At 34.8% G+C, this 18179-nt stretch overlaps 1 long non-coding RNA gene across 1 annotated transcript in view; it reads left to right on the forward strand.

The window, feature by feature from the left end:
- Positions 1–283: 283 nt before the first annotated feature.
- The window catches only part of LOC125140903, a 33970-nt gene continuing 16074 nt past the window's right edge, over positions 284–18179 (forward strand). Inside the window, exon 1 of the long non-coding RNA XR_007140224.1 lies at positions 284–370. This is a non-coding gene — a long non-coding RNA (uncharacterized LOC125140903). The remainder of the gene's footprint in view (positions 371–18179) is intronic.

Below are 18179 nucleotides of genomic sequence, written 5' to 3' on the forward strand. Positions count from 1 at the left end.
CCTGGAACAAACTAGGAACTATGTTCAACTCTATGTTGCCTGTACAGTAGCTCATTGCTGACAGTGTAAGTACTGTGCACTGGAAGAATCACAGATAGGCAAGAAGGGAAAAAAACAGTTTGTTGATTTTGCTTTGTCCGTGAAATTCTTTTGTGAAGTCAGCATTCAAGGTCATATTTTTGTTTAACGATTAAACAAGTCCATCAGTTTTTTCCTCGCTTAATCTCTTCTTTCTTCACATTTTCCATTAGGGCTGTATAACTTTGTATAATGTATGAAAACTGGAGCAGCTCAGTGTCCCTTCAGATCTCTTTATTCATTTATGGGAGGACAGCCATCGAGTTTGGTTGGGCTGAGTCAGCAAACTCAGGTAAATAACTGACTTTCAATATAGTACTGCTATAATAACAACACACACACACACACACACACACACACACACACACACACACACACACACACACACACACACACACACACACACACACACACACAGGGTGTGTGTGAGTACAGGTGTTTCATCTTCCTCGAGGTTCAGCACTCAGGACTTGGCAGAAATTACAAAGCAGAGGACAAGCTGAGGGCAGCTATGAAGGATATGTCCTCCTTATCACTTTAAACCCTTTCTCTTTTTTTTTTTTACACAATATTTGAGTTTAACCACCGTAGCACTAAGGATTTGGTACAGCAGGTTTTGAAGGTTGGAAAGGGGAAGTTAATGTTTTGTTGACAATGAACTTAAAGGATTAAGGTCCAAAAAGCTTTAGATTGGTTGATATCCAATAGTCCATGTCTTGGAAAATCTACTGTGCTCTAAAATTTTACAAGAAAAAAAATTGGTCAAGGTGTACGTTCTAATGTAATACTGATTTGATTTTTTTTTTTAATTTCCTTCTTTAACATCTTTTTTTATTTCACTTAATGGTTAATAGTTTCACTGAATGGTTAATGGTTACCTTCATCACCCAAAATGCTGATAGTGGTGCCAGTGGCATTTAGCCCTTACTTCATCTCTACCTAAAAGCGTGGTGTTTTTTCCTTTCCTCTGTCCAGGTCTCTTACCACCTCATCTGTTCACTATGTTCAAACAGATTAGCTTCCAATGCTTCATGATAATACTGCCTTGAATTCCAGCAGAATGCATCATACAGTTGCATTAGATTCTGGTACTTTGAGCCAAATGTTGTTCTTTACTTAATCTACATTGGATTTTTCATTAATGTAAATAACACTGAAAGTCACTGGAAAATGGAGACTGAGAAAATAAGCTCTTGCTGTTTTTTTAAATTTTTTTTTTTATTTTATTTTATGAGCTAATAGCAACACCTGACTGTTATCCTTTACACTTGAGATGACAGAAATATTTCCTCACCATTAAACATCATGGTAACTGTGCTATCAATGTCCACCTGTGCTGTCACTGCAGCACACAGCCACTATAACTTCTGATGAGGAAAACAAAAGTACAGAATCAGCCACTAAATTAGCTCAAGAATCATTAAGCACGTCAGAAGTATTTCAATATAGACATATATAATGTGTTTTAGGCTAGTGTGTGCCTTTGTGTGCATCATTGTTAGTTCATTGTGGATATTTTATGTCTGCCATGCGTAGAATAGTTTGTTGCAGTCCAGTGTACAAACCCATTCACCTTCCTCACACTTCCAATCTCAAACAGGAGAGCAACAACTGCTGGCCCGAGCTCATTTGCACATTAATATTGTTATTGCTTAACTACCTGACCAACAAACATTCAGAAAAAAAATTCGAGAAATGGGAAAAGGTCAGGGAGCCCAATTATTTACTTTTCCAACAGGAGCTAAGTCTTTAATACTTAGCCATTAAGTTAAAACAGGTCAGCTTACAAAACACCACAGCTCCCAAAATTATTTTTGTGTTCTTCTAAATGAGGGGTTAATGTCTGTCTATTTGCCTGTTATTTCTTCTGTAACTAAGTAACAGGTGAATAGAGTGACACAGAAGGCTGGTGTAGCATTATAATGCATAGTTAATCCCTGCTAATATTTTGAATCCAGGTTAATTACATACATGATTATACTACCCCAAAGTGATTAAAACTTAAGATGTTTTCTGCCACTGACTTCCTTTTGCCCTATAATCCCTTCTCATATAAATAGTTTGTACGGGGTGCTGTAATAAAGCCTAATTTGCTTTTGAGCTGTAAATGAATGACTCAATTACTGGACAAGTGTGAGTAACTCTTGCATGCTTGTTGACAAGTTTGTGGAGCTCTAGGTTGCCAGTTTACATTGTGATGTTTCATCGGTCCTAATGACAGTATGCTCAGGGTTTGCTCTAAAATGTCACTTCTGTAACAGATTCAACTCGAAGGCAACTCGTGCTCTTCAGTGACTGCTATTCTAAAAGGCATACATGTCAGAGGTAAAAAAGTGCTTTGGGCTGTAATCTTCTAGAGAGAGCCATAAATTTAAACATGTGCCCTTTAAAGTGATCAGATGAAAATAATGAATTATGTCTGAAGTCTGTAATTCCAACCTACTTAGCACCCAGATGGCATAGAACTTTCAGACAGACACTTACATCATAGCTTGGTTCAGCCCTTAACAACAGAATCAATATGCATGGAAGAGAGGTTTCTGGTAGATGTAGGCGTAATTGATTATACCCTCAGGAATGGTGCCTGCTGGACAGCCAAAAGCTGTCCCGAGTTCTTGTTTCAGGCTGAATTAATCTATGACAGGAGAATAATGTGTTGTTCATTTGATATCAGGCCTGACAAGAGCATTTCATCCACTACAGCCATGTATCTTTCATCTTTTATTTCCCTTCCTTTATTTGGATGAAAAATGGCTGGTAAACACATTGTTCCAAAACATTAACCTTGATGGAAAACGATATATTTGGCACACGTGTGGACAGCTGTTGTAAATAGTCAGAAATCTGATATAAAGTTTGCTGTAATTCCATTTGCAGGTTCACAAGCACTCAGCAGTATTTCCCCTCCATACTTGAATGGCATTTTGCATGTAGTAATTGAACCGTCCACCTCTCAGTAACTCCGTGGCCATCTATCACAGTTTGCACTGCTACCACATTGTCCTTTTCCCTGACTTTCAGAAGGCACTCCATCTTATTTTGTTTGTACCATGACAAAGCTGTGATGTGCTCATGAAGCACAGGCAGGAAGTGGCACAGCTCCATTAAGAGGTTTAAATAATGCAGATACAACAACATGCCCTGTGCTTCCATATGTGTCAGTGTTCGATAATTACTACTCTCAATCATTGTTCATGACAAATAACACATCGCTAATGAGCTGCAGAGGCAGAAAAGTTTTCTATCATGGAGGCATGTCAATGTCACCCAAGCTCGATAACACCCAGACACAGGCAAATTATCAATTCTTTCTGTAACAATCATACTGTGGACTACCACAATATATTTTCAACTAGCTGTCATCAGGCCCTTTCTTCCACTCTATACACTTATATTCATAACTTGTGCCCAAGGCAGCTCTCATAACAGCTGGCTTTTTGCAAAATTGAACCCGTCAATCACAGCTGGGTGTGATATGGTGTGCACCAGCCTTGTGCTATGTTTTCCTAACACAAATTACAGTCAGAGTGCATTTACAAATTCATGACTAACATTTCTGAATCCAGTAACATTAATGATCCATGATAAAGACAATTTAATGTTAACAACACACACTGTCTCCAGTGATAGTGTAACAAAATATAAAACATATGAACAGACTTCAAACACTAGTAAAATGCAAAATTTCCCCATAGATTAGATTTCCCCACAGAACTTGTACCTTAAACATCTCATTTTACCATCTTCCATTAATTGTGTAATCATCTTCTTGTTCATGTCTTCAAAAATCTACCCATGTATAGCCAGGAGAGGAGGCTGTGGAGGAGCATCACTGCAGGTAGAAAAGGAGTTTGACCTCTGAGTAGATGATGTGACTTTCTGGATATTAGATGACATTTATTGGAATGCACTTCGTGTCATGTGAACATTCAATTAGATGTGAGTCACTCTTCATCCCTATCTAATATGTTTACTTTCCACTCTGCACACAAATCAATTGTCACTCCACTTCAATATACACCCACACACAAACACACACTCACATAGAAATCAAACAACTCAGCTACACTATGTAGGATAAAACTTTCTCACATAAAATAAGGTTTGAACAGAATTCAACATTGCTAAACATTTAAAAACACTCAGTATGTGAAAAGCTTGCTTGCTAGATAGCTAGCTAAGCATCCTTCCCTTGTATAGTGAATATCAGCTGTTTTTAGTTGCTCAGCTAGCTTGCTAGGATTTAACCACATCCACTAGTTGCATCTCACAGATGGTTTGCATTTGCCTAGAAATATCTCTAAAATATAGGAAACAAAACTACACTAATTTGTAGCTGATGACAAAAATATTTTCACCATTTCCTGAAACATTAGACACCCCAGTATTTCACCATTGTGTAAAATAATAAACAGTATTTTGAAATACATGAGATTTAAAAAAAAAAAGCGATGCACACTGGCTGATGGGTAATACAGTCAAGTGCTGATCTCGGTATAACCATGACAGATTTATTTAGCCTTGTTTTTCCCTGTGATAAAATTTCTTTGTGTAAAGTTCATTCCAACTGATATAATATAGAGTGAACAGCAGAAATACAATGAATTCAAATCATCTATAATGGTTATTTGCCCTTTCAAAATCTTATCATTAAGGATATTATTATTACACACAGAATGTGTAAGCTTTATCTGCAGGACACATCAGTCTCAATAATGTTTTATTATACATTAGATTACAGGTAAATAAGCAAACAGACTGACAACAAAACGCTAGGTTTTTTTAAATATATATATATAACTGAAATGAAATCTTTCATCCTCCTTTTTTTTTTTACTTTTAGTTTAAAGCTTTACGATTTTCATCACTGATTTGGAGAATTTGATCTCTTTAAAACTCTGATCTCTGATTTTATTGGTCACAATATTGTCCTATTGGTCATGTCCTAATTCTACATTAGACTACATTAGCATACCAGACTGCTTCTTTTATACCAGATTGGCTGTTCATCTGTTAGATTTTACCACAGGCGGCCTGTCAAAACAGAAAAGAGTATATATTGGACTGTAACCATAATGTTTTCGGTGGTTAAATATAGAAAATCTACAACAGGGTGAACCTATGATTCCTAGAAACATTTTTTGTTAATCCGAAAATCAGAAAGGTAAAATAGATTTTTGTTTATATAAGCACTTTATTACCACATTATTACCTATATTATCTATCTAAAGAGGCTCTAAATTTGTTAGGCAAGTGCTAATGTGCCATAAAACATAAGGTTCTGTGATAATACAATATGCATATACAGGCCATGTAACCGTAACTTATAGATACAACAGGCATGTGTAGGGTTTTTGGATTTTTCCTATTTTACACAGGAATAATCTAATCTTGATTTCTTTAAAAGCAACATCAATGGCTGTTTTGTCCTGTTGCCACACTCATCATTAATGTAGCTTCGTAAACACAACGCTTACTCTGTCAAGCAAATGAACTTAATGTGATGGTGTACATTGTGGTAATGCATGTTTAAAATAAGCTGAGAGTATGTTAACAATTTGCGTGATGTATTTTGTCACCCATAATGAGAAAGCACTGAAATGAAGCTCCACGCTCCAGTGAATGAAAGACTGCTGGTTATGTGAGGCACGGGCAGAGTGAGATGTAAACCTAGAACTGCACAATAAATAAAGATCATTGTTTCATAGTTTAAGATAGCTTGAGATCATGTTTTTTTTTCAGTAATGTAATGGAGCTGCACTTTAATGTGGGTGTAGCCGTGTTTCTATAACAGTTTCTTCTTCTTCTTCTTCTTCTTCTTCTTCTTCTTCTTCTTCTTCTTCTTCTTCTTCTTCTTTTTCTTCTTCTTCTTTTTCTTCTTCCTCTTCTTTCAGCTTTTACCTTCAGGGGTCGCCACAGGGAATCTCTCTCCACCTATCCCTATAGTATTTAATTAGGTTTTTGTGGAATATAAGGAAATTCATTATTTAAAATGGAAAATATGTGGTCTAAAATAAAAGCTGTAGAGGCATTTCTACTGTAACTGTGGTGACCTACAGCCAGTCCTTAGAGCCAAAATGCTTGTTAATTTTGTTCTGTATTTTTAGTATGAGAAAAAATTGCTTATTGGCTACATCATTTAATTATTACAATTTGACACATATCATAATGCTTGTTTGATCTTAAATGTAGATAATCTAGTCCTGAATATACAGTAGCTTACTTTAAGTTTCCAGCCATTTTCTGAAGGGAAGCTATAATGCAAACAAGTTTATTTTTGTTTAGTAAATATATAAGAAATCCATTCTTTTATATATATTCATTCATTTATCATCGGTAACCACTTTGTTCTGGTCAGGATTGCAGGATCACGTACACAGTGCTGACCATATGGTTCTGTGCTGTTCCTCAGCTCAGCCCTGGTGATGAAATGAATTGGTGAATACATGCTGTCATGGTGTGCAGGATGTGCTGAGCTAAGAGGTCAGAGAAAACTAAAGCACATATAAAGAAACAATGCTATCATGAAGTAATAATTGCAAAGAAATTTAATTGAGATTCCATCTTTTTTATTATTTATTGATCTGTAAAGCTGAGAATGACCTGAATCATGCAATGCATCGCAAAGCCTCCAACTTTCAGTGACTGACAACATGACAGGATTACTGTATGTTGTCCTGTGGGCCGACATCCAGTGCTCACGTGTCCATTATGGTACAGTATATCCACCATATGGCTTTGCATCATTAATTCTGAGCTACAGATGACCCTGCTTAGAGAAATATTGTGTATGCATGCATATTGGATAATCTGACGATATACTCTTACACTGCAAAAGCTTTGGATGCTGGACTAATATTATCCAGTGTCAGTATCAATTATATGCCAGTATCATTCGGTTATAAATAAGGGTTGTCACATCACACACAATATTTTTTTAATCTCAGGAGATTTGGGGACCTCAAATAGACAATAATAAATACTGGTAAACAAACATAAGTAATAAAAAAGCATGCATAAATAAGCTGAGTTGAAAGAGCACATAAATACCTAGTGAAGTGTTGGTGTGTCTTTTCAGAGCCTTCACTTTTGTTGTGCTGAATATCTGTAAATTAGTACAGAAGCCTGGGAGCAAACAAAATCAGTCTTCCTTTCTGCAGTTTCAATATTACTTGGAGATTGCATGCATTTTTCACTCTTGTTCTCATTTCCTCTTTCCCTCTTCCACTTACTCCACTGTAGCTGTGAGTGGATGAGGGTGTTTTTCAGTTACTTGGATGTGTTCAGAATGCACATTCCCCTTTCAAAGGTGTTGCAGTGGAGGTTAGCACCACACTGATGAAATCCTCAAACCTGACACCTCTACGCTTCTGTGGTGATTAACTTCTGCATGGTGACCTACATGGCTCAGTTTAGCTCTGCTAAGCCACAGCTACAGAAATCACCACTGTTAGGAAATGTACAGAGGAAAGTCCACAAACCCATTTTTAACTCTTTACAGATCATGAGGGGATGTAAATATAGAGATAGATATTGGGATACTGGAAAAAGAACCTTGTGATCCAGTCTAGTTTAATGTCTTAAATTCATTCATTTTATAAAATAATCACTGTGGAGTTTCTCTATAAAAAATTGACTTGCCAAATGGTCCGCTGATCTATGGTTTCCTGAAAAGAAATCTATAGTATATGCAGCTATGTCCCTGCCAGGATAATTTGCAAACACAGACATACTTCCTGGCAGTGTACGAACCCCCATCTACCCTCATCCCTGCTGCTTGAACAGGTAATCAAACAAGCTGTTACAGATTGAGGATAACCACCATGTTCAGGCCAAAAGAAATGATCAATATCTGGGAGAGAGTTGTTACACCTGTGTCAGTTCCAAAATGAACAACTCAGCAACTTCAATGTCGCAAAGCAGCTTTACAGAAATATATTTTACATTTATAAATGTATCCCAAATGAGCAAACCAGAGGTAATGGTGTGAGAAAACTCTCTCTGAGACCATATAAAGAAAAAACCTTGAGATGAATCAGACTCATATGAGAATCCATCTATACTACTATATGCTCAAAAAGCACTATTATATCATTTCGGTTTTAACATAAAGTCTTTTTGTTGAACTTATCAACAATTCAGTGACAGAGACTGAAACAAAACTGTTGCAGGCAATTGCAGTCTTACAACTACCACAGTAGTTGAATTGAATTGTTTATATCAAATGCAGTCCAAAACCGTCTTCGTGGTTTCTGTGTTAGAAACCTCGGCATCTATATAGCATGTAATAGCAAAAAAGTGCAATTGAAACATTTCTCCATTGTCACTGTTCCAGCAAAAGCTTCACCATTCCTTTCCTTGAATATTTACACTCTAATGTTATTGAAAAAATACTTAATATTTAAAGATATATCTCATCTTCTCAGCTCCTACCCTCTTAAATCCCAGTGTAGTGTTTGTCAATGGAGATGATCTCTGTGCACCAGATTCCATTCAGTGTGACCTTGGAATTGTATAGAAAAAAACGACTATTGCTATCTATGTAATGTGAGATCTGGTTTGTAAAGATGTATCCTTAAGTTATGCTTTCCCTATTATAGTTTTTTCTTGGTGTGTTGTTTAATACACTATAGCTGGCTGATCTTTACAATTGTTTAATTCTTTACTGATGTACACACAGCTACCTCTGCTATTTTATTATCTAATTTAAATAACCGTTTTTCTTTATATGTCAGTTTTCTGTTAGTATCACTTGTGTTCTGATTAAGGGTTTGATATTAGTCTATAACATTTATTCACTTTGATCTTTCTGTGATGATCACTGCAGGGTATTTTTTTTTAATGGACTATCCAATCATTTATTCTTACTATAATTTTATACATTTAAGGTCAACAATAAAAAGTAATGTTATTCTAAAACCTAAAACATTTCAGTTTCTTCAACATGGATCATTATATACATTTTACAAAAAAAAAAGAAAAGAAAATAAATGTAAAAAAAAGAAAACACTTAATACTTTTACTTCTAATGCTTATATTACTATATTACTTCTAATAATATTTATTTATTTATTTATTTATTTATTTATTTATTTATTTATTTATTTATTTATTAAAAGCTCCTGCTTATTGTTTTTTTGTTTGTTTTGTTTTGGGTTTTTTTTTAAATCAACAATATTTCTCAACTTTTTATCATACATCTCCTTCCAGAATTTGCTCAAAATGCTGTTGCACTACCTTACGTATGTTTCGGTTAAAATATTTGCAAACTTTTCAGGATATTGCACCAAGGGCATTAACAAAGATTAGAAAGCTTCAGGGCCAACAATGATACAGAAAGAAGCAGCCCTTATAAAACCGACGTCTATCACATAGAATCACTGACAGCCCAGTATTAATATACCAGCCTCAGGGAATGACACTAGGGGTAGATTTACTTTATTACTTGAAAAATCCGAAGAGATATGTCCACGTCAATCCATCGAAGGTTGGTGTGTCATTGTGATTGAGACCTTGTTATAGATTCATAATGCTGCATATTATCATGTATAATCACAATGAAATGACCTGGTGACTGAGCTTGTTAATTAATTCCATGCATTATATATAAAATTATTATTATTATTATTATTATTATTATTATTATTATTATTATTATTATTATTATTATATTAATATAATATAATATAATATAATATAATATAATATAATATAATATAATATAATATAATATAATATAATATAATATAATATTTTTATATTATATATTAATTCATAATTACTAGTGTAAACATTTTACTTTTATCTATTTTTACCAATTCTGTTACTAGGCATTAGATAAATTTCAATGTACATTTTTATTAGGTTAAAACTCCACAAACATTTTTAAACCTCTTAACATTGTATAATATACCAGCTGAAGCAGAATGTCAAATATGATGTAGTCTGCAATTCCTTAGACAATGTAATAATTTGTGCTGAATATTTTTTATGATTCTGTTGCTGTCATTAAATATATTTATACATCCTACAACATCAACAAAATCTATTAATACATAAATAATGTTTTCCAAAGTAAGGAATAAAGCATGCCAGGGTGTGCCATTACAGGATAATAGCAGTAACTGGGTGGTTTTATACACGTTATACCACAGCAGTTTGCCAAACGCTACACTTTTCACCTACAATATATCAGCTATAAACAGAATCAGGTCATTCACTCACCAGTCACTTATTTTTTTTTTATCACTTTCGTAGTTAATATAACCAATAATTGCTGCTTTAAATTAAAATACTTCTAGAAAAAAAGAAAAACAGTGACATTGGGTGTCATGTATTCAGGTGATGCATTTGTTGATACTGACCTCCACTAATGCATTATTCACATTTCAAGCAATAATAAGTCATCATAAAATGGTGTACAATGTTTTGAACATTGCAGCAGATCCTTTTAAGTTATAATCATGGACCTCCAGTCTTGTTTTTTCAAAAATCTTTTCTATTCCTTATTCTGACTATTCTGCCCTCATCCTAGGCAGATGTTAACACTTGATTAAAAACTTTGTGCTATCTTTTATACTGCACAAGAATGGAGAATTGGCACTGAGCAGGAATCTTAAGTAGAACCTAACATGAGTAGAGCCTTACTTTATGTCTTTGTCTAATGCCTAAATCTTTGTTGTCTATGTAATAAGAAATACCATCTCCCATGATATCAATCCAGCACAATATCCCATCCATAAATAATCCAACAAAGAGCTTCAGAGATGTTAATGATCTCCTGATATTTACATAATAAATGGTTGAAGAAAAAGATACTCTTAAACACAAAACTGGTGGAAAAGAAATCGAATCAGACATTTTCAATAAGTATAAACATTTTTTTTGTAAGCCTGATATAAAATTAATCAGGACAATGTTGACTTTTAATATGAAACGTTTTTTTGTTTTTTTGTTTTTTTTGAAGATAACACCATTACATTTTAGATGTTTATGAATAAGCACTTAGGGCATCTAAGAGAGCAAAAAATGCTCTTATTTACAATGAAGATATAAACATTTGTGTGAACAAAAAGCGAAATTGTTTTATTGGAACCTTTCCATGAAGTTATCGTTCTAGGCTACGGACAGAAATACTTACGAGCCGCTAACCACCAATGTGATGTGTGACTTGATAAAACAGACGAAAATTCCATTCTTTTTTGGGGTCTTTGGTAAAAAGAGTGAAACATTTAGATTCTGCTGTTAATTTCCCATTGCTGCTGCAGTTTAATCATTTTATTACAGAGAGGTGGATGGTAGAAGTGAACTTTTTAAAACTAAAAAAGTGAGAATTTCCTTAGAAAATCCTTGACACTGCTTAATATAACAACTTCTATAACTTCTATAACAAGAATCATAACTTTAGATTAATATGCAAGGCATTTTTTTAAGTTTAGCATTTGTGTTTGACAGCTCTAATGGATTACATCAATGTAGAGAGCTCTTTAATACTCACCAGATTGTGTACTGACTATTTTGTGCTGGTAGGCAAAACTGGACCATCAAAACAGACCTAATCATATGCTTCATATACAGTTAGTGAAAATTATTCTTTATCAGCATCTAACTTTTTTACTTCCATGTGAAATAGTTCTGAATGTGGAGAGAAAGTTTATACGAAATTGAGATTGTAATATATATGGTATAAATTATTAAAAATCAGACCCTTGACATTTCTCTTAGTAGATGTAGAAGTGATTTGACATGTGCTTTGTATAAAAAAAATTGAATCAATAGCGTAGCTGATGCTAGGGAAAAAACTTTGCTTTGTTAATAATGAATGTGCTGGACACTTGCCTGCAATGTCTCCACAGTGGCCTACTTCCAGAGCCTTCTACTAGAACCCAGCTGGCAAAAGGGCTTTTTCTGAGAAATGCTTTCATTCGGATGCAGTTTGTATCTGGCAGTTGGGTGGTCAGTAGGGGATGGGTGACCTTGCTGAAAGGGGAGAACAAACTGAATGGCAGAGTGATTTTATTGCCAGGCTTGTGCTGTGGCCTGCCAGATTCTTATCAATGCAATTGAACATTAGACAGCAGGGGACATGGATCCTGAATAACCCACAAGAGACAGTGGGCGCATGCTGAAGAGGTAGGACTGCAGGTGATGGGATCAGGCTGTGCTCTGTTTGTTGGCTTTCTGCTTGTCATCCACAGTAATGAAGTTAAATGCACAGAGCAAGCCCACCAGGGGTGGAGCAATCATTTCTCCTGGATGAAAAAGGCAAACATGGACATCGCAGTGACAGCAGAAGTGGGAAAACAGGCAGCTTGCCCAATCAATGGCTACTTTTTTTATCTATTTTATAGTTTCTTTCCTGTATGCATCATTACATTGAAAATAAAAGTCACCTTTATATGTGTAATAAGTTTGTTTTTAGCAGTAGAGATTTGAGATGTCAGGAAAATGGCTTCTTTTGTTACAAAGACAAGAGACTCCAACCTGAATGTCAAGGAAGCTATTAGTGAAAGGTTGTAGAAGCAGTTTGGCATGTAGTAGGTGCAGGTAATAAAATGCAAATTGGACACAGCCTTATTAGGGCCCCTCAATGGTCTTTGTCAAAACAAAGACAGACAGGGTTAAGACAGGCAAGAACATAATAATTAACAAGGATTTAGATGGGCTAAGGCACAAAACAGACTAAATATAACAAAAACGTATGTAATTGATGATTATGAGGCTGTGTCAGACAAATGCTGCTTGGATAGAAGCCAAAATTGAACATTTCAATTCAGATTCTCCTAAATTTGTACATAATGTACACAAACATGCAAAGAGAAATATTTTCATTTCCAAGTAATTAATATTCTTCTGCAAGATTGAAAGGTTGTTTGCTTTCATCCACAGGAGTTCATTTATGCCTATATAGTATTTACCGAGTAATACTGAATTTATTTCTACATCTATGTCTATTGTATAGTGATAATGTGTACCTATAAAACTATATATCTCTCTAATTAAATCAGCACAAAGTAAAATATAGCCCTGAGATTATTTAAACCTAATTATGTATTTACAGGATGTGTTTGTTCTTAGTGTTCCAAGTGTTATCATCTACACCAGGCCTCGAAATTCCTCAATCTAATTTACTTGCTTTTTCTTAATAGAAAAGGTTTTAAAATTGCTTTAAGATCAAAATTTAAAAGCTGTACTAAATATCAGCCAATGTTAGAATGAGTTATAAAATATATGTCAGAAGCCTGTTGCATAAATATTGCAGCATTCTATTTGTCACATGTATAACAAGGTGCAGATGTTTTCCAGTGATTGTGACATCTGCTGTGAATTGAATGCTAACTGTATATAATAATCATTTCTCTTGTTTACTTGCTAATTTAACCAGGTGACATGTTTCAGATGAATTCACTGAGTCTCTAGGAAGCTGTAAAATTACCAGTGAAAAATGCACAGCAGGTGAATAGAAATATTTCTTGAATGATACATAGTTAATGATAACTAATTTTGTTTAGTCTCTCTCTCTCTCTCTCTCTCTCTCTCTCTCTCTCTCTCTCTCTCTCTCTCTCTCTCTCTCTCTCTCTCTCTCTCTCTCTCTCTCTCTCTCTCTCTCTCTCTCTCTCTGGGTTTTATATCTTGTGTATGTGACAAATTGAAGAGATAAAACGTTCCGCAAATGCTACACTGAAAAAAAATGACTATTTTAATTGAATTCAATAATTTTTTGTTAAGTGGCTGCATAATTGTAATTAGTCTACATGCAGATACATGTTTATAGCAACCCTAACCCTAACCCGAACCCTAACCCTTTTCGGTAGGCATAAGAGCTGGGGCGGTTCTAGGATTTCATCTTTAGGGGGTTTTAGCCCTCAGTGAGAATTTAAAACAAGAAGAGTTTTATATTATATATTATATGACTACATAGTAAGTCAAAATTTATGGTATTATTTAAAATGGCAAAAGTGGACACCAACATTTTATGCATGATGTAATGAGGCCAGTCTTGAATCAAATCAGTTCATGTATGTGTGCATTCTCTACAGTGTGTCCAATGAATGCAGTCATTAATAAAATAAATATTCACAAGACAAAGACCAAAGCAATAAATGTTATTTTTATTTAGTATTGATATTGCATTAATATTTTGTTTGTGCTATCAACTCTGGTAATAAGAATAGTGACATTTCACTGCGTTTGGTTGCTTTTGGTTGCCGCGGTTATAGATAAATGCCTCCAGCTCTGACTGCGCGTGCACGCTGCGCGTACCTGTGCTTCTCCGTAGAGCAGTGACACTCTATAGGAGCAGTGATTCGCCAAACCTCCCTTATTGCAGTCGCACACATTTCTTCTGATTTTAGTTTGTAATAACGAGTAACAAAGATGCTTAGTGGAAATATAACGGAGTAAAAGTATACATTTTATCTAGGAAATGTAGTGGAGTAAAAGTGAAAGTCGACATAAATTTAAATAGCGAAGTAAAGTACAGATACGTGAAATTTTTACTTAAGTACAGTAACGAAGTATTTTTACTTTGTTACATTACAACACTGGATATACTTAATGCTGCAAAATCCTGAAAGCAGGTTTACTTACATGAGCACATAAGCACAGCTATAAACAGATCTCTCATCAAGAATGGACCTCTTTCTGTTTAAGATTGTCTAAGTGCTTAGATTAATTGACTTAAATGATGTGAAAGTCCTGTTTAAAAAAAACCAACAACCCTGTTTTGTTATATTAGTTGTTAATGTTACTTAATAGAATATTAATAGAATTTACTATAGAAATGATACCAGATTATAAGGAGATTTGGCATTCACATGAGTACAGTATTTGTGAGAGCTGCGAAGCTATAATCTAAACTAAATAACACCTTCGGGCCAATAAAAAAAAAACAAGAACTGTCCTAATTGTTGTGTTGTTGCATTTATTGATTTTGTAGATTTGTAAATCCCTAACTCACTGTACTGTGCAACAGAAACACCAGATTTAACACACTAATCCAGCCCGAAACACCCCTTGGACTTGACTCTTCCAAGGGAGGAGGAACTAGATCAGCTCTGCATCCATCCTATGGACCTTTTTTCCTGAAGTAAGGGGTACTAGGTGGAGCTGCTGATTAATATTCTGCAGTTTGATGCATTGTGTTACACCTGCAGCTGAAACCAATTATTCAGCCAGAACACTGATTCTGTTTCAGTCAATAATGGCAGACTTCAAAAGCAAAAATACCGCTGTTTTTTTCCTGTTTTACTTTAACATAGTCTAGACTATGTTTTATAAAGTAGTAGAAAAAGAAAGGAAAGCAAAACACAAGACACTGCCAAGGGACATGTTGCTCCAGTTTCAGAAAAAAGCTATTTGACTTTGTTGGAATGATTAAACAAATGTGCAGCATCTGTGCATATAGATACTTATATACTTGTCAAAAACAGACAATTAAAAATCAGGAAATCAAGTGAACCTGCCAGTCTGTAAGCATTAATTTGCAGTTCTTATGTAGCATTTATATATTTACTGCATTTTGGCAGATGCCCTTATCCAGAGAGACTTACATTTAATCTTATTTTATGGAGGGTTAAGGGCCTTGATCAGGGGCCCAGCAGTAGCAGCTTGGTTAGCACGTTTGGCTCACACCTCCCGGGTTGGGGGTTTGATTCCTGCCTCCGCCTTGTGTGTGTGGAGTTTGCATGTTCTCCCCATGCTTTGGAGGTTTCCTCCGGGTACTCCGGTTTCCTCCCCCGGTCCAAAGACATGCATGGTAGGTTGATTGGAATCTCTGGAAAATTGTCCGTAGTGTGTGATTGCGAGAGTGAATGAGAGTGTGTGTGCCCTGCAATGGGTTGGCACTCCGTCCAGGGTGTATCCTGCCTTGATGCCCGATGACGCCTGAGATAGGCACAGGCTCCTCGTGACCCAAGGTAGTTCGGATAAGCGGTAGAAAATGAATGAATGAATGAATGAATGAAGACCTTAAGCACTAGACTACCACATCCCAATTTATATATATTGTTTACTGCAATCATATTCTACAGAAATTACACAGGCACATTTGTGTACGCTGTAAACAATTACAGAAATAAAGATACTGTATAAGCAATCAGTGGTTTTGGTTGTTTTTGTTTAGTTGGTTGGTTGTCCAAAATCTTATTTCAGAAAATACTTCGAAAGTGTACAGAACACAGTTCCACAGTACTGAAAACAATGCTCTAACTCACTTATGGATGTGTTCGTCTGTAAGCTACACCACACTGTAGCTAACAACTGTCCAACAAACAAAGGATTGGCTAACTGTATTACAGGGATATTTAATTCATTATCACCTTGTTGCTATTATCTAAGAAGGATTTTATATTATCTAGTAATCCAGGTTTATAAAAAAGAGTATTGCTTGCAACGTTTTTATCAGGAAACAAACCAATGTTAGAATAGAGCACGTGCCAAGGATTATTTGCATCTTGTTTTCAAAATTCACATAATTTTTTTTTCTCAAAATTAGTTATGTTCTGAAGCATCGAAATAATTAATGTGTAATTCAGGTATGGATATATAAAATTTACATGTTCTTTGCGATAGAGAAAGTATTAAAATACCACACAGCCATGGAAATGTGCACTTTCCTGTGTGAACCTGATAGCGTGAAATCTTAGCGACAGATTTTTAAAATAAAATAATTTAACACATTTGACCAGAGTCTGATTCGGCCAGGTCTGAAATTTAATGTGAACACTCCTTTTAGTGGAGCAAACCAAGTACTGTAAATCAGAAATAATAGATTGGTTTCTGATTTCATCAGAAAATTAGATGAACTCATGTCTTCCCAATTTCTGTAGACTGTGTGTGCTGTAACTTGAATGAAAGCATGTGTATGTAATGAATTCGTGCTAGAATAGAGTAAGATGAACTGTAATGAGGTAGCTTCTTATAAATGTGTAAACTGATTTTGTTTACCTAGATAATGCAGCTAACAGATATACCAAGAAACCAGGTAGGAGACTTGTGTTAAAAGTATTCTTTCCACATACTTTTGAGTAAAATACAAATTAATAATTTGGTCCTACAGTTTTCCTTCAGATTTCATTTGAAGCCATCGTATACTGTCAAAAACTGCCCAAGCTGTTTAGGAAATAAAATCAATCTATTATAACATAAATTGTATCTGTCACATTACAAAGGTCAATATAAAATGGTTCTGTTTACTGTTCTGTGACCTGATTGGTCTGTCATTAACAAAATACTGAACAGAATATTTCAGTTAAGCTTTAAAACTATTCCTCTAAGTCTTATTATAAGAATAATTCTTATGTTTCCTGTATAAATGTCCTCACATTGTTATACACAATTATATTATGTGAATGTGATACATAATATAATTGTGTATAACATTCACATAATATAATTGTGTATATTATATTATGTGAATGTTATACACAATTATATTGTGTATCACATTCACATAATATAATTGTGTATAACAATTATATTATGTGAATGTGATACACAATATAATTGTGTATAACATTCACATAATATAATATACACAATTATATTATGTGAATGTGATACAGCAAATATAATATAATATAATGATTATATACATAATTATTGTGAAGTGGGCTTTAATACTCAGGACTGGATGTAAAGCCAGTCACCTGAAACAGTTGCACAGCAAATAATGAATATTTGTGTGATTTGTTTTTTCCTCATGTTGGTGCTATAGGTTGCACAATCATCATATCTTTATAGATTATATTTTTAAAATTCACAATGTATGGATTTGTATGCTTGTGTGATTGCAGTTTAGGTATCACTCATCCACAAGAAAAAACAAAATTACATTTACAGTATAAACCAAGTTCAGTGTTCACGATCTAGTCTCCGACTCACACCTAACATTCTGCTGATGCAGCTGAACTAAAAGGGTGTTTAAAATGGTGCTGAAGGTCACCACTGAAGGTCTTGATGCAACACATGACATGACATGCATGCTGTGAATTGACCTTATGTGAGAGAGCAGTTATGTATTAGTAATAGCAAAAGGAACACTGGCACCTGCTGTTTACCAAGAATAAAGTCAGGGGGAAAAAAACAAAACGATTCCACCT

This window comes from Tachysurus fulvidraco, chromosome 3 (assembly GCF_022655615.1).
Source record: "Tachysurus fulvidraco isolate hzauxx_2018 chromosome 3, HZAU_PFXX_2.0, whole genome shotgun sequence".
Lineage (NCBI taxonomy): Eukaryota > Metazoa > Chordata > Actinopteri > Siluriformes > Bagridae > Tachysurus > Tachysurus fulvidraco.